Raw genomic sequence first — 25,415 nt, 5'->3', positions numbered from 1 at the left:
AGACTTGATGTAAAGATGGCTCCGCTGGTTATCCATCTCTGTGACTATTTATATTTTTGCTTTATTTTCTGAAATCTCAAACCCTGCTGGTCTACAGACCCAATTTCTCAGAGGATAGACACTTGCATCTGGTAAGTCACTAGTAAGTAGGGCAACTAGCCATAGGTGAAACTAGTCAATCAGCAAAAGTATGTCTCATCTTACCAACCTCTTCTTATAAGTTTCTCATAAAGGAGATCAGTGAGAATTCTGGAGAAGCTGTACATGGATGTCATAAAATTACTATAAGAAGGGAGTGGTTCAAGCAATATAAGGGATACTTATTGTGAATAATCTGTTGTGTTGTCTAGAGCTCTTTCAGGAGTGAAGCATTGATCTTCTTAGCAACCAGAAGTCTAGGAGTCTTAGTTGGATGTCCCATGGATTCTAACCTCTCTGGCACTTATCCAACAGAGAAATGACAGGCTCCACCAATAGTTAGCATGTTCCACGCTACTGTTTAGTGGGATTCAAAAGTTGCATTGGCTTTGAGGGCATCTCCTATCCAAAGAATAATTTAAGCAGGGATATGAAGATTCTGAGACAATTGTCTCCCTATGAATACCAAGGGGCACTTCCAACTCCAGATTTCCCCAAGGGTCTGGTTGAGAATTCTGTGTTAACTGAATCATAGTGAAACTCTTTTCTTACCCTTTTTTCTTTACAGGCATTGTTCCAAAATCTCCTATAGACATTTTTACTGCAGATGTTTGTTTCTAATGAACCTAAATTAAAATCATCTTATTTGCTCAGTAAACTGAGGGAAGGAGTATCATTGAAGGATGAAATCTTACAGAACTGGCTACTGAAACAGGAGATTCTACTTGAAAAGCTCTGTCATAGAATATTTTGCTTTCCCTCTGTCTGTGTATAAAAAATATATAGGTATACACCTACAAAGAATATATATATATATATATATATATATATATATATATATATATATATATATATATATACACACACACACACACACACATATGTTCACACACACTAATATATGATATTATATATTAATGTATACATCATAGGTATATATATTTCATGAATATGTTATGGAATAACATGCACATATATAATATATATGTATATATGTAAATATAAATACAACATATACATTGTTTCTCCAAATTTCTTCATCCGAGGTAGAAGTGTCTCATCTTTTTAAGGCATCATGATTTTTTTTATTTTGAAAGTACAGAGGAGAAATAAATCTGAACAAAGAGTACAGTTGTGCTTATATAAGTTTCTAAATACACTTCTGTGGTAAATTTCTGTAACCACTATATCTGTTATATTATCTAGGCCTTCAGTGGCCAATTTAGGTGTTGATTGATCAAGTTTCTACAAGCACATTTTAGCTTTGGAATTAATTAGGTCAACCCTACTGGTTAGCATTATTTAAATCATTACTTAATTTCATTAACCTAATGACCTAACCATTCAAGTTACTCAAGTAGATTTATTTTCATAACAATAAGAAACCAATTAAATGAGAAAACAGGTAAATAAATAAATAAATAAAGTTGTGGGCCTATTTCTATAGGGTAAATTTTCTTTAGATGGCACAGTTCAATTAAAAGCTATCTTGATGGATATTTGGTAGATTTTTCATAACCAGCCAGTGATTCTTTTACCCTACTGTCAATATGAGTAACCGATCAAAAAAGAAAAAGTTAAAGGAGAAAACAAACACCACTCTATTGAGCTACTGAGTTCTCACAGTACCAGGGTGAACTCTTCCTGAATAGTGACAGTGACAAGATCTCAGCAATAGAAAACACAATCTCATTTGTTGACTTTGGATGCCTCTGGAAGCTGTTTAGTTGAACAACTATGGGATTCCAGTGGATGTCAACCAAGGTAACAGCATAAACTCTTTTGCTTTATCTCCACTTAGTTTCATTCAAAAGTATTGATCTAAAAACTTACAATGAATGGTTCCTGGTATTTTACTGAACTTTAAAGTAGGTATGCTTTGCATTTTTCACAGATGAGGAAACCCAGGTTTAAAGGGCCTAAGAAACTGTACAAAAAAAATCTGATCACTTTGGTCAAGTTTAACAAAGTTAAATCACAATTAAAAAATATTGGAAGTTGAACAATTTCTCAACAAATGCTGTATTTCTTTTTTAAATGAAGACTACAGATCTCAATTTTTCACTAGCTCTTTGTAGATCATTTTTAAATTTTATTATGTGAATAAGTATTAACAGCAAATGTATTCAAAGTATCCAGATTGCATTCAACTATTTCTATAATGTTAACTTGCAAATTACTTTCATTTTTTTCTCAAGTTCTCAAGAACAAGGTAAAAAGGATGCACATTTATTTTCTAGTTACACTAAATATTGGTACTTACTCACTAACCTAGTATAAAAAAGAGCTTGGATTAAATCCAGGTTTTTCTAACTACAAAGCCCTTGTCTTCTACCACACCAATTTTTATATGGTGTACATTGCCACTTCTTGGTGAAGTATTTTTCACTTGAGCTCAGATACTTTGCAAAGAAGTCTTTTCTCTCCCTCTACTTTTCTTTGCTAATTAATTTAAGAGGAGTTAAATAGGGCTGACATTATGATAGTGAACCAGGTCTCCCTCAACTTGCATATATATTGTGTGTACTTAAGAACCTTTTTTTTGTCCATTTACTCCTATTTGCCCACACAGTGTTCCAGGAGTGGTAATATTTGCTATGTATTGAATGAACTAATTCATTTATGTAACTCTTCCCACCCCACCAGCCTATAAATCCATCATCATACTAAGCTGGATTAAAAACAAAACAAAATATCAGAATAAAAAATTTAAAAAAAAAACAATAAGCAGACACTACAGGAATGTCTGAACAGGGAAGAAACTCCATAAAAAATGTTTTCTGCAAATTTACATCTTTAAGAGAATTACCTCTGGAGGGGTGTGGGTGACTTTTTCCAGAGTAAGCAGTTGTGGGGCAGTTTGTGCTCACCTTTTGGCCTTGGGTTTTATTAAGATCTCAGCACCCCAGGAGGAGATCTTGGCTAATTGGCACTTGGCTAAGAAGTGCTTTATTATAATGGAAGGGAGGAGACATGCACAACCTTGACCCTGCAGCTTTGGACAATAAGAATCCTCAAAATGCTTTCCAGTCACTGCAATTCTTTAAAATCAATGTTGTTAAGACAATATTTGCATACAATAAAATGCAGCCATCTTAAGGGTGCAGTTTGATGAACTTTTGGCAGATGTAGGCATATGTGGCATAAACCCATCACAGCAGGTGTGTCATACATCTGTCATCCCCAAATTTCCTTCATGCTGTTTTGCAGTAAATTCACACTCACCCCAAATCCAAAACAATCACTAATCTGATTTTCAACATGATGAATTACTTTTGTATTTTCTAGAACTTCATAGGAATGTGATTGTCTGGTATTTCTATCTGGCAATTTTTCTTAGCATAATGTTTTAAGATTCATGTATGTTGATCCATTTATTGACATTTTGGTTTTCTTTTACTGTTGAATAATATTCCATTTTGTGTATTCCACCATTTGATTAGCTGTTTATTTGTTTGGGGGTTCTTTGTTGTTTTCCATTTTTCTTTTGGCCAAAATGAATATAAATGATTTGATTGTAATTCTTGAGGAAACATAAGTTTAAATTTTTTTTGGGTAAAAATTTAGGAATGTAACTCCTGTATCACATGGTAAATATATTTCCAATTTTATAGGCAAATGCCAAAGTCTTCTAAAGTGGGTGTGTAATTTTACATTTCCACTTGAAATGAGTGAGTGTATTGTTGCATGTACTGAAATTATTATATGTTTTTCCCCTAAGTTTTTTAGTATGGTAAATTGCCTTGATTTATTTTAGAATGTTAAACCAATGTTGCATTTTTTAATAATCCTCACTTATTCTATTTATTTTTTCCAAGATATCAGTTTGTAGTTTTCTTTTTCTTTTTCTATGTCATTGTTTTGCTTTGATAGCATAAAAAGGTAAAATGATTTGGGAAATTTTCACTCTTCATCCATTTACTTAATAAAAAATTGTGAAGGACTTGTATTTATATCTATCATAGAAGGCAAACAGGATTCAACAGAGATAACATTTGGGCCTAGTACATATTTTTATTTTGAATACAATGTCTTTAATTGGTATGGAACACAATTTTATTATGAATACAATGTCTTTAATTGGTATTGAATTTTCTAATCCTAAATTATTTTTGTGTCTTCATGGAATTTGTTCATTTCATTTGAGTTGTCAAATCTATTGCCATAAAGATAGTTATAATAATTTTTTGCTATCCTTTTAATGTCTGAGGATCATCATAATATTGCTCTGTCATTTTCAGCATTGGAAATATGAGTCTCTGTTTTCCTTAATGAATGTCCCTAGAAGTATATCAATTTTATATCTCTTTTTAAAAACCTTACCTCTTATGTCATTGATTTTTATCTATTATTTTTCTATATTCTATTCTATTATATTTTTTATTTCTTTTTTTTTACTGACTTTATAGTTCTTTCTCATATAACTGCTTAAAGTGGAAAATTAGATCATTGATTTTTCTCTTTCTTCTTTTTGCTAAACTGTTTTCCTTTTCATTTGGTTCCAGTGATTTGTTTTTCTACTTTTTTTAAGTTTTAAGACATTTACTTTTGTTGATTTAAGTCTAATTAAATTTTTGTCAGGGCATATACATTGTGAGATGTTTAAAAAAATCTCTTCTCTATCTCACTTTTCCTTTCTTGGTGAATATTTCATGTGCACTTAAAAAATGTGAATTCTTCTAATGTGACATAAATAACTATGGAGAAGCTTCAATGAATACTGAAGAACTTCATCAAACTTATAGTAAAAGCAAGACACTTTTTTGATAGTTGCTAACTCATCCAAAGTTGGCTGAAAGAAATTTTAATTTTAATTTTGCCACAAATTAAATATATCTTCTAAAAGGACTTATTTTTAGTATCTTGTTCTGGATAAAATCTTTGTTTTGTACAATTTTACAAGAGTGCTTACTGAACCAAGAAAGGATGACAGCTAACTATTGATCTCACTCATTATATCTCTATTTACCCATAGAACTCTAACCTAACTAAACTGAAAATTATGGTCATTTTTCTTATTCCTGAAATTAGTGCCACAGTCAATGATAGACAAGCAATTTCATTTCAAACAATGCCCTCACTTACTTTACAAACTCTTTGGTAGGGTGTACTCTCTGAAGGTCAGTAGCAAAGAAATAATACTCAAGCTACCTAATATTCATTTTTCATAGTTTTTCTTTAGGTTCATATTGCTTTGTACAGATAATAATTTATATGTAAACTCCAGCTTCTGATTTTTGGGTGTTCTTTGAGATCATACTTCCAAAAATAGCAGAGCACAGCATTATTTAAATCATATTTAACAAGTCCATGATATTTGTTAACAATGCATTGCAGATACTCTGGTTCTCATCTTCCTGTGGGACTATAGATGATTGTACTTTCTCCTTTATCTTATGGTTTGTGGTCATGCGACTGATATGGTCTATGAGTTATGAAAGGAAATGACACATGTCATGTCCTGGCTTGAGCAAGACACATGGGGCCTCTCTTCTCTGCCATCTACCAGCAATATCCTACACAGAGGCTTCCCCATAGAATTTTTATCAGGGCAGAAATGACAGAAAACAGGTCTGCACATGGTCCATAGGGGGTATGTAAATGACCAAAATATAAACCTATAAAAAGCCACCACAATTGGAAAGTATTGATTACTCTAGCATAACTTTGCTTAATCCAATTAATGTATATGTCCACTAGTGAAATACTCAGATAGAAAGAAAACAATATAGAAACTATCCCTGAGTTATTTGTACCTCCTCAAAGAAAAGATAATGAGATTTTAACTGAAAAATGCTTACTTGATGTTCATTTCAAAGGGTACCCATTTAATTTTTTTATTAACAAGAATTACATCTTTTAAAAAATTTGTTATCATTTTGTCTAGTTAAAACATCCTGAATCTTCTCAAGTTCTTGAACAAAATAAGAATGTCAATATTTATCTTATATATGTATGTAATTCATGAAAGAATATAAGAAACACAAAGTTTACACTAAGATAAAGTAGTATTGATATGTAAAGTAATGAAATTTTTGAGTTAAACTGTAGTCTCTCCTACATAGTTCTAGATATAGATCAGGCTGCCATGACAAGTATGAAAGTGATTTTTGGCATAAAGAATCAGAATTTGGGATCTTGGTCATAATTCTTAGAAACTCTTTATTTCATTAATTGTTTACATTACATAAATAATCTGAGGTTATTCATATTTTTAGAAGGTTCTAACCTTTCAGTGTTTTACATTGAATGTAAAGCTCAGGCATTTCCAACTTGGGGAAGCCTGGCAGATGTATACCCCTTATGGGTGATTATTGTGATACACACATATTTTTCTTTGCTGAACATGGGCAAATGTCTTATTCCATGAGTTAATGAGCTCTTTCCCTTGGCCCCTTTCTGAGCTCTCAAAAGCCATAGGTACAGGTGGTGTGGGTAAAATTCTTATAAGAAGCACAAACATTATTGAAAAATGTGTTCCTGTCATCTGGAGAAGCACAGCAGACTGAGTGTCCCCTAAAACAAAGGTGTAAGATGTAGTTGGGATTTGTTTACTCGGGGATAACTTAGGTAAAACCTCAAGTCTTGAGGACTAACCTGAGAATTATTCTACTTATGAGACAAGATACATTCCGAGATCAAAAGAACCAAGTGAAAAATCAAATTTGGGACTCCAAATGGTTTAAATTTAAGAGGCAAAGTTTAAGAGGTAGTTTTCCAATAGCTATGTTTTTATTAGATTGATTACACTTTCTGAGAGTTTGAACATTTCTAGAATGTTTTGATTATTGAAACTTTTTTTGGTTATTTGAGCATTCAAGTTAAAGAATGCTTAAGACACTCTTGCCTCTTCCGTTTTTCCCAATGTCCAAATGCATTGGATTTTGTCAAAGAAGATAATCCTAAAATTTTCTTCCGATTCACCAAAAGAAAATCCAGGCATAATTTGCCCTTTTCTATTCTTTCTTTGAAGTCATTAAAATCCATGCAATCTTGGTTCACAGATTGTCCCCACTGTTTGTCAGTAACTATCAATTCATCTTCCTTGTCTGTGCATTAATTTCTTAGTTCTTTTTTTTAAAGAGAGAGAGAGAGGAGAGAGAGAGAGAGAGAGAGAGAGAGAGAGAGAGAGAGAGAGAGAAAGAAAGTACTTGTCTAAAGTCACCATGAACCCAGAATGGAAAGCTTGCAGTCTGTGGTCTTCCCATCTCACCACAGTTTTTTTTTTCTCTTTTTTTTTCTTTTAGGAGGAGAATCATGTCCATCAGAACTTTATATTTATGCAAATTAATTATAGAGTTCTGTGTTTCATTATGGCATATAACATAATTAATCTATATTTTCCAAAACACCTCTCTTTCTCTTCTCTCCACTTTCCTCCTTCCCCTGATTCCTATACTCTACTGGCTTATCCTCTACTGGCCTCCCTTCTACTTTCATGACATCATTTTTTTTCTTTTTTTTTTTCATCTAGGCTTCCATATATGACTGAAAATATATGACATATGTCTTTCTGAGTCTGGCTTATTTTGCTTAACATGATGTGCTCCATTTTCACTCATTTTCCAACAAATAACATAATTTTGTTCTTCGTTTTGGCTGATTAAAACTTCATTGTGAATATATACTACATTTTCTTTACCCATTATTTGGTTGATGGTTTCATAACTTGGACAGTATGAATTATGCTGTGATAAACATGGGTATACATGTATGTATAAAGTATGTTGACTCTAATTCTTTTGGACAGAGACAGAAGCATGTTATAGCTAGATTATATCGGTTTCTGAGGAACCTCCCTACTGATTTCCCTACTGCTTGAACAAATTTACATTCCAAACAACAATGTGTAAGAGATGCTTCACCCCACTAGAACCCCGACATTCTTGCCAGCCATTATGGTTATTCATACACTCCATGATAGAAATTTAACATCTTAATGTAGTTTTTATTTGCATCTTTTCTGATGGCTGAAGATTTTGAACATTTGTTTTTCATAGAGTTGTTGGTCAATTGTACTTGTTTTGAAAAGTGTCTGTTTTGTTCTTTTGCCCATTTATTTGCCTAATTATTGAATGGGTTATTTCATCACACTGTTCCTTAATTCTTAAATCATTGCTTTTACTGCCTTTTGGAGTGAGCATAGGTGTTTGAACTTACTTGTTTATAAATACATACACATTTATGTGTGTATAAATATTCTGTATATCTATATCTATATCTATATCTATCTATCTATATCTATATCTATATCTATATCATATATATATATATATATATATATATATATATATATATATATATATACCTGTAGCAATATTCTGAGACATCTGTTAACAATAGATATATCTAATAATTATAAGTTATATAAATATGAATTAGGTATTGAATTGTTTGACTTTCTAGTCAAGGCAAATGACAGTGACTCACAACACAGAAGTAGTACCAAATAAATGCAGTAATTTGTTTCCTTTACAGTAATAGTTGCTGAAAGGCAGATGGAGGTGCCAGTTGTGTGGGGTGCAGGTGATTATGGCCCAGTCCACACACCACAAGGTTGTTTTTTTTTTCTCCACCAGAAAACTGTCCATTAACTTTCCAAAGAGCCAAAAGCAAAAGGAGAGGAATTTGTGAAGTTGCTAGCCTATATGGCTGGTAGTGAGTTAATCTGTGTCTGAACAGCAGGTAGCAAGAGCCAGTCTGTCTGTTGGGGCTGTTATTAACCCAGGGGCAGATCAGAGAACAGCAGGGAAGGGATCAACTCAGGCTGCAAATACAGTCAGGAATGTGGCAGGAAATTATTTCTGAAAATACACTTTGCAGCATAAGGGCAGCCATCAGATGCTACATGATAATCTAATCTGCACTTCATTTTGGTAATTATTTAGAGTTGTACTTGTAGGTATGAATTTTAAATAGTTGAAGTTATGTAGTTATTGTTCACTTTATATAACACCTTGCCTTAAAATAATTACTTCAAGTGTTCTTGCTTCAAAATAAAATATGCATGCAAAAAGATTTTGAAATTTTGAAAAAGAGGAATTGATCTAAATCAGCTATATGAGAAAGAGATAGGGACCTATTCAAAAGGCAGAACCGCAAAGATAATGTCTTTGTTAAATAACCAAGAGAAAATAGGGGCTGGATAGAATTTCCCTTGATGATCTGGCAAATAGAGAAAATGAGAAATAAATTAGTTGAAAACAACTAAAAGAAGCCTGAATTATAGGAACAACTGGGTACTGAAAATTTAAAAAAAAAAAACCATGCAAATTATTATTGGACAATAGTTATTAGTATCTTCTTTCCTTTCTTCTTTTCTTTTGCTTTCTTCCTTCATCTATCAATAGATGGATCTCTCATCTATCAATGTACCTATATTAATGTTATATCTAACATTAAGATTTGGCATATTTTTGTGTTCGCAGAATTAAACCTAAACCATTTGCAAAAATAAACTAGACCAAAGAATCTGTTTACATGTTGTCTTCTTGTTTCTTAACCATGAAAATAAAGCATTAGTTTTCCTAAACTTAGTTAATATAACTTACATCCGTCATTAAAATATTGAATAGAAGGGTTGAAGAGATAAATGATCAAAGGGGACTGAAAGCTGAATTAAAATGATATTTACAACTAGTATCAAATGTGATAACTAGGATCACATAGTTCTAGAAAATCCAAACTACTATTTAATTTTTTTCATTTAAAATTTATTTTATTTTTCTACATAAGCTCTATTATTTTTATTATTATTATTTGCATTACAATTCTTAATACACCTCTATACCACAATTTATCATATCTTCATATACAAGACATGCTGACACCAAATTCACATCTTCATACATGAACTGTGTACAATGATGAGGTTCTCCTTCCACCATCCATGCTATTTCCCCCCTTCCCTCCCACCCCTCCTCCCTATCTAGAGGTAATTTTCCTCCCATGCTCTCCCTCCTTATCCCATCCTGAGTCACCCCCCTTATATCAGAGAAGACATTCAGCATTTGTTTGGGGGCATTGGCTAATTTCACTTAGCATACTCTGCTCTAATGCTATCCATTACCTTGCAAATATCATAATCTTATTCTTTTTTAGTGCTGAGTAATTTTCCATTGTTTATAAATGCCACATTTTTTTATCCATTCATCCACTGAAGGACATCTAGGTTGGCTTCACAGTTTAGCTATTCTGAATTGTGCTGCTATAAACATTGATGTGGCTGTGTCCCTCTAGTATGCTGTTTTTAGGTCCTTTGGGTATATACGTAAACATACAACTTTTTCAAACCTTCTTTACTCATAAAGAGCTTTAAGAACAAACTCTCTAGAGGGGAAAAGAATTAGAAAGGGCCAAGTCTATGCTTAGGATCAGAATTCCAGTGAATTTCATGTTTTTCTTTCTGAGACCTATGACCATTAGTTTCAGTAGACTGAATTTCACCTTTTGTCATATCATAGCTGAAATTCTAAAACTAAATGGTTTACTGTTTGGGGGTCTATCACCTGACCCTGGTGATAGGATGTGGTTATTTCCACAGTGAGGCATATTCTGTTTTTTCTCCCTAGAAACAAGAAAAGTGAAATACTGTTAACTCCTGCACAAAGTCATTGCTACAGAGTGGTTCCTACCATTCTTCAATAGCCAGTATATGTTATTCACCTCACAATTGTTCTCTAACGCTTACACCACTTACATAATTTCAGGTGCTCTTGGGCATGAATCTCAGAGACCAACTCAAATTCTTTTCTCTTTGCTCCAAATTGTAAAAGCATCTCCAAATATGTTAGTGTGATCAAGGGAGGTATCATGATCAAAATTGCAGCTGAACTGGGCCTCAGAGTTTTAAATAATAAGAATCAGAAGACAAATTGTTATTCCATGAAGATTGACATGCTAGACATATAGTCATCAAGAAGGATTCCAGACTGTATCCAGGGGGAGAATGCAGAAGAGCAGGATGCCTAAATTTACTTATATAATTCCTGAAATTGTAATACACATGTCTCATGAAATATGAAGTTCAAATTATGATAAATGCTAAGAATTTTATTAGATGTCATCAAACCCTAGAAATGATGATTTGGAAGAAACTTGATTTTTTTGATGATCAAGGAAAATGACAACAATGACAAGAAAAAAAAAAAAAAACTTGTACAGAGGTATCTATAACCAAAAGGCCTTAGGGTAAAATTTATGTATATATTAGTAGTATTTGGCAATAATTTGGATTACCTAAGTTTCAGAGAAAATATTAACATATTTCTATGTAGAAGGAGTTTGTATTTTTAAATGGGAGGAATTTGTATTTATTTGCAAATGCACTATATTCTATGTAGCTGTAGTGAAACTAAAAACATATTATTAACATAAGTCACAGACACATGCATATCTATAATGAATTACACAGTACCCAGCAATGTCACATTTGCCACTTTCACCTATTTTTATAGTATTCATTTTCCTTAAGTCATGACAACCTAATAAATCCCATTTTACTACAAAGAACAGAAGCTTTCTCAAAAATAATAAAAATTAATATTATGTATCTATGTATCTGAAAGACATCAATGTTCATTGTTTTAAAAACTACATTTTAAATTTATTATCAAAGTAATGTTTTTAAAGGTAACTCTACTCTTCCAAGTCCACTACTAATTCTAAAAAGCAATTACATCCAGATTACTTTTTGTATATTTCATTATCCACACCTCAAAATAACATGTGTGTATAATTTCTAAATTTATGAAAATGAAGTCACTTGTCTCTTGTCTTCTGATATGACCAAAATATTTAAAGCATTTAAACTACCACATCACCTCCATGTACTCTGAGTATGGTTACATCACTATTCTTAAGTTCCTTGGGGGTAATTTCTATTATTTGGAACTATTAGAGAGAAGGAATATAAATTAATATAATGAATAAATGTGAACATCGCCCAATTTAATAAATCTCCAATGTAACACTTGTATCACGTTCTCCTTCCTTTCCTTGCAAATTTTAAGTTCCACTTAAATTTCGTGTTTGTTTTTCCATGCAAGTACATATTCACTTATATTTATCCATCTTTGCTGTTACAAAACCTTTCGAAGTTAAAGGTATTTTGAAATTCAGAATGATTTAGATACTATGAAAACATTGCCATAAAGACACTATATACTATAGAATATGTAACTTCTGTAGATTTGGGGCAGGCTCTATAATTAAAATCAACAAATATTTCTAAAACAGAAAGCATAAATATCTATAGCAAGTGTGATAAACAAAAGGAAACAATAGCTTCATATTATTTTGGTCAGATTTTGTCAGCAAGTGAATTAAGATTATGTAAATTTTATAGAGAATGCATTGGGGGTTGGTTAAGAAATCTCATTTTTATAGCTCTTAGGATTTGGGAGTCATTCATGAGAGATTGTGAAAATGCACTAAAGAATGGATTTCTATTACACTCCTAATACATTTGTTCCTAACTTTGTTGATACAGATTAGTGTAGTTCCCCTCTGTGAAACGCACTTATCATTCTTATCATCACCAATTCCCTTCCAGGGACCTTTCTTCCCAATGCCTACCTTTAAATGAAGGTCTTTTTAGGTTTGATAACACTTGTATTCTGTTACAGAATGCTAACATAGCTTGTTTTCCCTGCTATATCTGTAATTTGATTTGGAGAGGGCATGTCAATAATCTGCTTAAGTTACTTTGTCTATGTGAATATGGGTTATGCAGCTCCAGGGAGCACATCTATTTTTCTGCGAGCTTTAACTCTATTTAGTTCATTTCTTTGCATTATTTTAACAAACATACCTTTCAATTTACCCACAATTTCTATCCAAATGTGTTTGCTGTCAGCTGCCTGTAAATACTGAACTCAGATCCTGTATTAAAAGTGATTTCCTGGTTGCTGTCATTGATCTGTGTGCAAGGAAAACATTTGTTTCTAATTTCCCTCCATATCCTTCACTCTTTCTCCATCTGCTTTTTCTTTAATATTTGTTGAAATACATCATTTGCAAATGACTCTTGTCTTTTATATTTATGTTGAGACTATACATGTAAAAGCATATTTTTTGTAAATTACAATATATATATATATATATATATATATATATATATATATATATATATATATATATACACAAAAATAGTATCAGAAAGAAGAGAAAATGAATTTATATTGCTAGTTTAACATTTGTTTCTATAAATTTTAAGAAGAAAAATGTTCAAATGATAACTATTAAAGATTATATTATCCAGGAGCAAGGTGGCAAGGTGCAGAACTTAAGCAATAGTTCTGACTTTAAAATGTCAGTGAATTCAATACACAATGTAATAAACATGCAATTAAAAATCAGGTATGCTTTTAAAATATAAGTAAATGGGCTGGGGATGTGACTCAAGCGGTAGCGCGCTCGCCTGGCATGCGTGTGGCCCAGGTTTGATCCTCACTACCACATACGAATAAAGATGTTGTGTCTGCTGAAAACTAAAAAATGAATATTAAAAAAATTATCTCTCTCTTAAAAAATAAAAGTAAATGACAATAACTCCCTATATTCTCATAAGGAAATCTAAATATGAAACTCATTTTATATTCTAAGAACTGTGGTTATCTTATTTTGACACAATAGTAAGAAAGTACCAATGATTACAAAAGCATAAAGTTATGAAATAAAATATGTTCCAGCATAGTAGTCATTTTGTTACATGTGCATTTTTACACATCATGTTATATACCCTAAAAGATTCCCAATAAATTTATTAAAAATAAAATTTAAAACCATGAAAAAGAAATAACTTAAAAATACAATAATTAAGTAAAATCTGATCCAGTGGCTCAGGAGGCTGAGGTAGGAGGATAACAAGTTTAAAGCCAACCTCTGCAAAACTGAGGTGCTAAGCAACTCAGTGAGACCCTGTCTCTACATAAAATACAAAATAGGGCTGTGTATCTCAGTGGTTGAGTGCCCCTGAGTTCAATTGCTGGTATTCCTCCCCAGCCAAAAAAAAAGTAAATAAATAAGTGATCCTTGTTACACGAACACAGGACTAAGTTCATAGGTAAATTATTGTAGGTTATTATGCAGATTTTATTTAAAGAGGTTAAGTAGTTGCTGTTGAAATTCCACTCATATTCCCACATTTTAACCACTTCAGTCTGTACTCCACACACTTGCAATTGCCAGACTGCATTTTCTTATGTGAGGCTTCCTCTGATTATTAAAGTCTTTATTTTATCCATGCACTGGACCAAAAGGCCAGGGAACAAATTTCCAGAAGAAGTACTCATCTGATGATTGATGAGAACTGGGGTATGCATATTTCTGCTTCTGTTAAGGGCTTCATGTTTGCCCTTCTCCTCTGGCCACAAATCTGTATGTTGAAGTCCTAATATTCAATGTGACTTGTGAAATACAAATATTTGGAGTATGTGTATTTGGGCCTATGAGGAGGTAATACAAATTAAGTGAGGTCAGAAAGATGGGATCAAAAAAATCATATTTAATTTCAAAATACACAAAATATATTGTTCAGGGGGCTGTGGATGGAATGCTTGCCTAGCATGTTCAAAGACAGTTTCAATTCCTAATACTGGGTATATATATAGATATATGTGTGTGTATGTCCATATACACACACACACATAGAGAAAGAGAGACAGAAAAAGAGACATGAAGAGCGAGACAGAGAGAGAGAGACTCAAGCTAAATATATAGTCCAAATTAATAACATTATATATATTTGATCTTCAGAAAGGGCAGATTTTAGGGTGAAAAAATATAGAGTTTGATTAATGCCAGAAATACTGAAAATGATGGGGCTTTCATATAGACAACATATTTGAGTAAATTTACATCAAGAAATTGCTTGGATAAATTCTAGTTAAATGACATAACTGAGTGGAACCACTAGTACCACTTCAGTTTATCAATTTTATCGCTGTATTGATAAGCAATAGCCCAGGTCATGAAGCAGCCAATGTTATCATGCTTGCTTTTCTAACCAAAGCCAGAAATTATTCCTTGTTCTTTTCATATCATTGGACATATTTCTTAGTCATCTGGAAGAAAAGTACTTTCTCTTGCCTTTTCCAATATTGTTTCTTTTATATTGTATATTTCAGAATAAATATTTGCATTTTTCATATTTGAGAGTTAAATTTAAACTTTGTTCTCTAAGATCCCAAGTGCTTTTTTTTTCTTTACTTTTTCATGAAAACTATCCAAGCCCCTCATATTTACACTGGTTACAGGGTTTCATTTGATGAAAGAACACTATTCAAAAGCAATAAACAGAAGGTGGGCTGACTTTATAGTTACTGAAAGCAAGAACTTGTTGCCTGTGTTCATGATTAAGTAATAAACTTTGTTATAGAGTTTATTAATTCCATCAAATCCTTTAATATAAGCTCATATTAATTGTATCTTTAAGCTTTATTTCTCAGCTTAGCAATGCTGAATTTTCCTAATTGGAATTTGGACTGTAATTATAACTTACTTACCTCTTCCTTTTTGATCACATATTGACCATTGGAAAATGGGAGAATGTATTTACAATAATACTGAGATCCTAATATTTCATTGGTTGTACTTCTGGCCATGTCAGGATTGCATCACCTTCAAAACGTTGCAAAGGCATTTTGCCAGAATATCTCCTTGTTCCCAAGCAAGAGTCAGAAAGATAAGAATAGACCACAAGGCTATCATTAGATGAAAACAATAGACTGGGACTAACCATCCAAAAATCCTAAACTTATTTCCACATCAGATAGTTTGCTAGTTACCTAGCCATGGTCATCTATTGTCCTGCATTCTGAATAAAATTACAGTTAAGAAATAGTGGGAATTTATTCCTGAATAACTAAATTCAGATTTTTTTCGAATAATGAATTATTATTCCCATTCAAGATTCAAAACAGTAGAGGACATCTTATCAGTATAAGGTAAGCCAGTAAAGTTGAAAATTATGAATCTATCCAGGTTCTGACTCTTGCATTCATCCTTTTTCCAGAACTGGAGAGATGAGAAACATACATTATTCTTCCAGAAATATCAGAAAACCATAAGGAGTTAGAGGAAATGGGAATTTCTCATAGGATGTATCAGTTATCTTCAGCTAGGTAACAAACCATCCCATAACTTTGGGAGTTCATTGAGTCAGAATTAACTTATTATTCCTCATGGTCCAAGGGTTGGCAAAGTGGTTCCTGTGATGCTTTGTCTTGGTTAATCAGAGTATCTGGAATTGCATAATCACTGGAGCTGCTGGAATGCCCAAGATGGCCTCATGACCACTTCTCACAGCTGGTGCTGGCTGTTAACTAGGTCATATCAGGTCTCTAAGTGGCCTCTGTTTCTTCAGTAGGCCACCTGGGTTTCCTTACCCTGAAGTTTCAGGTCAGTTTTTCAATAATACTGTTTAAAATTACCAAACAGAAATTCTAAATAGTGTTTTCTACAGAGAAAATTTTAATTAGTATATATCATAAGAGAAGAGATTATGACATCAATTTTTAAAAATAGGTACAGTTAATAAAGTTGTCTTTTTAGGGATATAACGTGTTTCAATGATTTGGGGAGAGACCAATTCTGTGGTAATTGAGGTTGTCCTTTTCTGTGCAGTTTCCATTTAAAGAATAGTCAAGAATAAAGCAATAAGACCTACACTTTTTTTAGAAACTTCATTGTTGTATTCCAGTTCTTGCACTAATGTCATTAGAAAACTTTCAAAGTGACCCTTCTGCTTGAGTGATTCAATTCATCCCTGTATCAATTTCTTTTTCTAAACCTTGGATTTATGCAATCCAAAATATTGCTGGAAGAAATAAAAATGTGGTGAAACAAGAACTACATTCTCATATTTTTTTTGGTCAGAAAAAAATAGAGGTTGTTTCTGTAGAGAGTTCCTTTGTGTCCTGGGTTAGATACATTATTATCTGAGGAAGAGGGTGGTAAAGGTAGGGGATGCTGGATAACATGGGGAATTGAAAAAAAAAACACAAAAACAAAAACAAAAAAAACAGTGCTTATTTCCAGATCAGACCTCAGAGGTAGGCCTTAGTGAATTGCTGTTTAGCTTTTCTTTATGAGGCAGGCAGGCTCTCCTAAGAAATGAGCTTCCCTGTGCATTCCCACACACTTTTTAAAACTTCCTTTTCTTGGGGCTGGGGTTGTGGCTCAGCAGTAGAGCACTCACCTAGCACATGCGAGGTGCTGGGTTCAATCCTCAGCACCACATAGAAATTAATTAATTACTTCATTAATTAATTAATTAAAGGTATTGTGTCCAAGTACAAATATGTGTGTGTGTGTGTGTGTGTGTGTGTGTGTGTGTGTGTGTATGAACAGAAACTTTCTTTTCTCTGTCATCCCCCTAACTATGCACATGGTAATCTAAGAATCAATTTTGTGATCTACCAGTATGTTTTAAGAAGACTGCCAAAGCCCAGGAAAGATCTGAGCTGAGGAATTAGATTGGCAGAAAGAAGATTGGTACCTATGTTTTGATTGTTAGGTTCCAGCCAGCCTTTAGTAGTATCTTCTTTGGCCAAGTAGTTCGTGTTATCTAGTTGGAAGAAACATTAAACAATGAGTTAGTAATAAATGTACTCTTTCTCTTCCTTGGATCAATGTTTAATTTCCTACCTCTGAAAGGGAGAAGAAAACTTAAACATATAAAAAATTTGAGGTTTCTAAATAGAGATGATCTGTATAAATTGGAATATGCTATCACAGTGTGGTGCTAGGGCAGTTATAGAATCAGGAAAACTCTACTACATTCCAGAATAGAAATCCACTGCTTGGTTGCATGGTTTAATTTCTAGTGGAATAATGTTTATTATTGTGAGACAGCTAATTCCACTGTTGGATAGTATAAACTGTGAGACAATAATTTCTACGTTAAGTCAAAATATCCTTTCTGACATTTATACACATTATAACTGCTTTTGCCTAATGGATTGAATAATTTTTGTATTTTATATTAACTTTTATTATAGCATACATATATATCACATATTAAGGCATTTACATATGTTAATTCATTTAAGCTTCACAACAATCCTGGGAGCTAGGTACTTTTATTAACCCCATTTTTCAGATCTGGAAACCGAGGTATAGAAAAATTACATTGAATTGTTGAGGATGCTAACTCATAATGGTGATTGCGGGCAGCATGGGAGGAATGGAGAAACTCTAGATAGGGAACAGGGGTGGGAGGGGAAAGGAGGGGGAAAGGGGGTAGGAATGATGTTTGAATGAGTTAGACATCATTACCCTAAGTACATGTATGAAGACACAAATGGTGTGAAAATACTTTGTTTACAATCAGTGACTTGAGAAATTGTGCTCTATAGGTGTAATATGAAATGAACTGCATTCTGCCATTATGTATATATAACAAATTAGAATAAAAATAATTTAATAAAAAAAAGAAGTAGGGCTAGTATTTGAACCCAGGCAGCTAGATTCCAAGGCTTTTTCTGTTAACAAGTACAGATACACATCAAACTGTTAACTGTCAACACTAGCATTTAGTAGTTGATATAAGGAACTACATATATTAGCAGTTGTTGCAACCAAGAAGATTTCTTTTTTTTTTTTTTTACATCCTCAGTATCTAATTCTGCAAACTCAGAAAGCAGTTAGTCTTGATGCACTGAAGAAAGCAACTAGGTTGTGATGCTTAATTCTGTGGATGGCCCTAACATGCTTAAGAACAGATCCCCTGCTTTTCTAATCTCCTCCTTCATGGTCATCTCTAGTACTTTCATATTTCTTCATATTTATCTTCTTCCAGAAAATATTTGTTGAATACATACTTTCCCCAGGCTCTGTGCTAGACACTGTATAAAAATAAGAACCCCAAAGATTTTTTTTAGGCAGTTTATAGGTTTGGGATGGAAGAGAATTAAGTTTAAAAATGAACCTAGCATGTTAACAAATTATGATAGAATTATGCTTCAGGTTCTTTGGGAGTGGGAAGAGGTCTCTAAATAATACTGGGGCATTAGGGAAGGATTCAGAAATGGTTATACTTTGAGATATGAAGGATAAATAACCCACTTGAATCAAAGTGTGAAATATGATATATCAAGAACTATGTAATGTTTGAACAACTAAAAATAAAAATTAAAAAAAAGGATAAGTAGGGATAAACTTAGTGGAGGGGAGAGGAATACTGTAAGAGGGGAAGAGACAAACAGGCAATGCCTTGACAGTATGATTGAGACTGAAATGTGCAGGAACTGCAGTTGAATTCCCTGGAGAGGAGCTTCTCTCTAGGGACAGCTGGAGACAACAGGACAACATCATTGGGAGGTATGTGTGTGGGGGGTGGGGGTAGCCATTGTAATGTTTAACTTTTAAGTGACTTTATTCAATAAATATTTATGAGGCTCTTAGTACATACCATAGCCTATGCTAGATATTGGTTATTTCTTGTGAAGAAAACAGCTGTCTTCTTAATGCTGAGTCAATTGGAAAATAAAGACAAACAATAAAAATAAATGTGGTGCTATGATAAAGGACTTACAGAAGGTAATTCAGAGCACATTTTTCCAGAATTGAATTTTTCCTGGGATTAGGGTCAGCCTTTTTAAGGCAGTAAACTTTATGCTAAGACTAAAAAACAAAATTTAGCTAGATGAACCAGGTAGGTAGAAGTGAATGGAATGAGGAGAATATACCAAAAAGGAAAAAAAATGCAGGAAATAATTGCAGAACTTAAATAAAGATCAGTGTTATCTTGGTTTGATTCCTCAGAAGTAGACCCTATGATTAAAATTTAGGTAAATGTAGTTTATTTGGGAGGTGAACAGAGGAGAGTTGAAAAGAAAGATTGAAAAAGCAAGAGCCCAATGCAGATTGAATTAATGATCAAGTTACCTCTTTGGACACCTGGGGATCAATCCCACTGTAGAACTCTGGAAGACTGTGCATAGCATGCTTCAGAATTGTTTTATCTGAGAGGCAAGGAAGAGTGAGTATTTATTGATCAAATCCAAATTGCTATTGATTGCAGACTTTTCTCAGGGATGTTAACTCCTCAACATTTCCAGTTTAGCCAGCATATCCATTAAAACAAGCTCCTGTAACCCTCATGCACGGTTGTGGGAGCATTCAGTCAAGTATATTCAAATGGTGTCCCTTATGGAGTCATTGTTTTAACATGAATCTTCAAGACTGTTCACTATATAACAAAAAAAGGGGGACTAGCTCTCAAGTCTTTGCTGCTGCTGTTTGTTCCAAGGTAAAATTTGAAATATACCATTTCTGTCCTCTACCAGTCATTTTAGTTTTCCCTCAACTTGGTCAATATATTCACTAATCTAAATTTCTTGCCTTGTAAGATTACCCAGAGCTTCATTCCTTCATGTCTGAGTGGTCTGAACTTTTGGGTCTCTTTCCCCATGAAGCTGACAATGAGGTGTACTGTTCAACAGCTAGTCCTGAGTTGAGCTGTAGTGTACCAACAATTAATCTATCACTTACCCCAAGCATAGATCTGGCTTATAGATGACAATACATGCTCTGTTGGACCACATATGTTACCTAAAGGAGAAGAGTAGGCAACTTGGGAACCTGGGCTAGTTCTTCATATTAACTGCGACCATTTGGATTTGTACTCTGGATTTTTACTATGTTATAGAAAGATGTGAAGATAACCAGTTAATGATGAGCATTTTCTAATTCATTATCACTTGATTTCTCATGGTCTTGAATTGAGTTTCTATAAGAATCTATACACTTAGTTTCTATTGGTAGCTTGCCAGCTGTTTTTTTAAATGCAGCACATGAAATAGCCTTGCAAAAAAAAATCTCAACTTTCCACAAAGCATCATAATCTACCTTAACTATCTTTATCAAAACGGAATCTGGTGGTTCAAATGGCCGAGTGGCAGGATGCTTGTACTGCATCTTTAATTTACTGCAAACTTCTCTTTTCTAGTCTCTAGTCAAATTTGGAAGCTATCCATATTATCCTCTAATTGTGTAGGAGAAATAGTTTCAAATGTGGCATATGCTGCATCTAAGGTATAAGGAGGAATTTTGAATGTCACACTTAAAAAATATTTATTTTTTTAAGTGGCAGAAGGGGCAACATGTATGATCTTGCCCTTTAACTTTGAGGGAAGATCCAGACATACCTCCAGACACTGGATCTCTAAAACTTCACTAATACGAATGGATCTGTAATCATTTCTTTTGGCTTCTCTATCACTCTGATACACAACTATCTTACTAGCGGCACATGTGTTTGCCACTTTCTTCTGTCCAGGAACATTGAGATAATTAATAAGTCAGGGTGATGTTTGAAAAATCGTGATATTTGTGGAAATCTGGATACCATAAAAAAAATTCTGTTCTCCTTTCTGGAGTCAAGCATATTCCAAGCAGGACAAAAGAAAAGGCAGAAACTCACAACAAATTATTATAGAAATTCTGTGCATTGTGAAAATTCTCATTCTCTTGCAAGTGCCACTCAAGGACAGCTGAGCAGTGTGGGGCTGCTTTCTCTTTATCTCTTCTCCATCTGTATCTAGCAGAAATTCAACAGACCAGACAACCATCACAAGAAGAAGTATGACCTTGAGAATGAGGGGAAAAGGGACATAGAAGTACTTGTCCAGGGGAGGAGGACACAAAGTTCAAAAGAGCTGAAAGTTTCTGAAGGTGGCCAGGAGGATGCTTGGGGAGGTTAGCAGAACAGGTTGGAAGGCTTCTCCCTGGATGTCCACATCTCCATAATGGACCTTCTTATGCTTTTGAGTTACTGAAATTTTAGACTGAAGTAGAGAATTACTTTAGAAAGGCCTCCAGATCCCATATGTTTGGTAATGCAGAAATGTAAGAGGTTTAGAGGGCATGAATTGTCTCTCTGCTATTCTACCATATATCAAGGAAGTAATGCTAAGGTTATTAAGGGTTTTAAAGGTGGATGTGAGCAAATTTGCATTTTTGGAAAATAACTCTGGCTACCATGCCATATGAAACTATGTTAAAATAAAGAAATGCTGCAAAAGGGGAAATCAATCAGGCAAGGCTGTTGCTATAGATCAGTCAAGAAAGTACAAAGTTTTGCTTTAGGATAGGGGCCCAAGAATGAAAGTATGGGGGATATTTGAGGTATATTTGGCAAGTGGTGACTCACTGATTAATTTAATTTAGGTGAGAAAAAATAAAGAAATAATGTCTCCTTTGGCAACTGAGTAGAGCGTAGTGCCATTTTCTAAGATACGATATATAGAAGAAGGAAAGTGCATATAATAAATTCAGTTTTGAGTTCAAAGCATTTAGGAGGCATCAAAAGGGTGATTTTCGGTAGGAGTCTGATGTACATCTCAACATAGGAAGCAGAGTTTTGGAAGGAATTATGATACAGAACGTACTTTGAGTCATGTGAGAGGACAAGATGGCTCAGAAAAATGAGAAGAGAAGTTGCATTGGAAGTTTCTTGGGATTAGGTCAATCAATGAGCTGTCAATATTTGGATATGTTTTCTGTGTGTTTATTTCAGTTTGTTTTGGCTGCTATAACAAAATACTTTAACTGGATGGCTTATCAATGACAGTTCTAGAGGCTACAAAAATCCATTGTCAAGATTCTGGCAGGTTCAGTGTCTGGCATGGGTTAACTTTCTGGTAAATAGATGGCACCCTCTAGCTGTGTCACCACCTAAAAGAAGGAGGAAGAGATCTTTCTCAGGCCTCTTTTTTAAAAATATTTTTTAGTTGTTGGACCTTTATTTTATTTATTTATATGTGGTGCTGAGAATCAAACCCAGTACCTCACACTTAGGAGGCAAGCACTCTTTTACTGAGCCACAACTCCAGCCCCTCTCTCAGGCCTCTTTATAAGGGCATTGATCTCACTCACAAAGGCTCTTCCCTCATGGCCTAATCACCACATAAAATACCTTATTTCCTAATATCATCACCTGAGGGATTAGGATTTCCAACATTTTAATTTTTAAGAGAACACAAACATTCAAACCATAGCTAGAGTATTGATGAAAGGGCTTGAAAATATACCAGATGTTGAAATTGCCAACAAATGGGGAAAGAATCAGAAAATATTGGATAAAAACCACAATGAAGAACACAGGTTTCTACAACAGAATGTCATAGACTTCCTGTTTATAATTTGTTGACCAGGTGAGGGTGTATTGATCTCTAGTCTAGGTCCTGGACTAAGAGGCTCAGATTTGGAAGATGGAGGGATGGAAGAAGTATTCTCTTTTAAAGATGTTGATTTTGAGATGCTTTTAGGAAGTCCCCAAAGTAATTTCAAGTAGTAATTTGGCTAGAAGAATCTAGTATTATGGATAGAAATCTGGTTTTCAGTTAATGGATGTATGAGTCATATAAAGAATGGGTATAGGAAGGACAAAAAGAAGTACTAAATAGATGAGAAAAGTAATGACTGAAGATGGAACTCTGGGTCACATCACCATTTAGGAGGCAAATGGAGGAAGGAGCGAAGGCTAAACAAAATCCCATGAAAAGGTAGAAGGAAAATTGGAAGAACACCGTCCCAGCTGAAATAAGACAGTTTCAAGGAGGGTGGGGATGCAGAGATTCTAAAATTCTACCAAAAAAATCAGAAATAGAAAATGACACATTATATTTGATAACATGAAAGACAGTTATGACCTGAATCTGAGAAAATTATTGAGGAGAACTGCAACATAATTAAAAATGCATGGACTGTGAAGAGATTGGAAGACCCACCATGCTCAGAAATCAATTTGGGGAGGATCAAGGGCTTAAATGTGAGGTCCTTTAGGGGAAAAAAGAATATCTTGTGTCTTTCATAACCAGGAAAATGCAAGATAATAGAATAATCGTGTATAATTTCAAAATTATTGGTTTGACAAAAATTGGTAAAATTATATCAGGTATTGGGAAGGATAGACAACTTCATGAAAATTTATTCACTCTTTGTGGGATAAAAAATGGTACAATAACTTCAGAAAATAGTTTGTAACTTCCTTGAAACTTGGAAATTTTCATTTCTGATCAAGTGATTACATTTCTGGATGTATAATATAGTTGTAATATTTCCAAACTGGTTGTCTCTTTATATATACATCAAATACCATATAAAGAATTTTTCAGTAAATAGAAGGATAGTCAATCACTGTTGATTGCTCCTTTCATATTCTTGCTTATGAAAAGAAGAGAGAGAAAACTGCAGTATCTAATTATGTTTCTCTGGTCTTTTCTGGACATATTTCTTCTCACATTGGCCCCAGTTGGTGTGGCCATTCTTGCTCCTAGCTTGTGTTTCCTCTCACATGGTGTTCACTGTTAATGTGAGTTCATGGTTACCTTCATTTTCTGAGCAGACTCTTCCCATTTTATACCATATTAAATTTGCAGTCAATTTTTGGAACAGCCTAAAAATCTGGTCAGTATTTAAAGCAGAGTTTCTCTTGGGAAAGGGGGTTCTGGACTTTCATAGCAAATGTCAATTGTGATAAGAGAATAATGAGAAGTGCCTGAGTTATTGATTTCTAGAGCTTTCTGACTTCCTGGAAAATAACTTTTATTTAATGCCTTTGGGAATAAGAAAAATAATCCTCAATAAAGATGATACTGTTATTTATAGAGGTTTTTTTTTTAAAAAAAATATATGCAATGTTCCAAGTGTTTCTCAGATGTCACAGCTGTATGGAAGAGACTCCACAGAGTATTGCCAATACTATTTTTTATTTTTAGTAAATATTCTGTAGAGGCTGAATCAATGCCCCATTAAAAACACTTTCAGAATTGAGTCTGAATCATCTTGGTTTTTCTTCTCTAATCCATTTGTTTTCTAGACAGAGTGATTGAGTGATTTCTTGATTCAGTGATTTCCAACCTTGACTCAAACTCACTACCACACGCTAAGGCTGTAGTTTCATTCTATCAACTACAGAGAGCAAAGAGAGAGCTGCTCTAGAGATGGGAAACTTTCAAAGATCATCAGCATCAAAAGGCTCTGGTTGAATCTATCACCGTTCGTGGCACTGTGCTGTGTGTTGTACTCTGTGGTTTCAGAAAGGCTGCTGACACCTCAGAATCAGTAATGAGTAAATATCCAAAAGAAACAAACCTAAAAAAAACATGTTACAAGCTACAGAATCTGAAGATTCCACTATGTGTGATCAGTGAAGTTTTCCTTACATGTCTGCTTCACATTTCCATATACAAAAGGCTTGTTTGCATGCAATTTGATTATTAAAAATCAATCTCTAAAATAAACAAAGGACTTAATCAACACCCCCATTT

This window comes from Callospermophilus lateralis, unplaced genomic scaffold (assembly GCF_048772815.1).
Source record: "Callospermophilus lateralis isolate mCalLat2 unplaced genomic scaffold, mCalLat2.hap1 Scaffold_160, whole genome shotgun sequence".
NCBI lineage: Eukaryota > Metazoa > Chordata > Mammalia > Rodentia > Sciuridae > Callospermophilus > Callospermophilus lateralis.
This window is presented reverse-complemented; position numbering follows the sequence as displayed.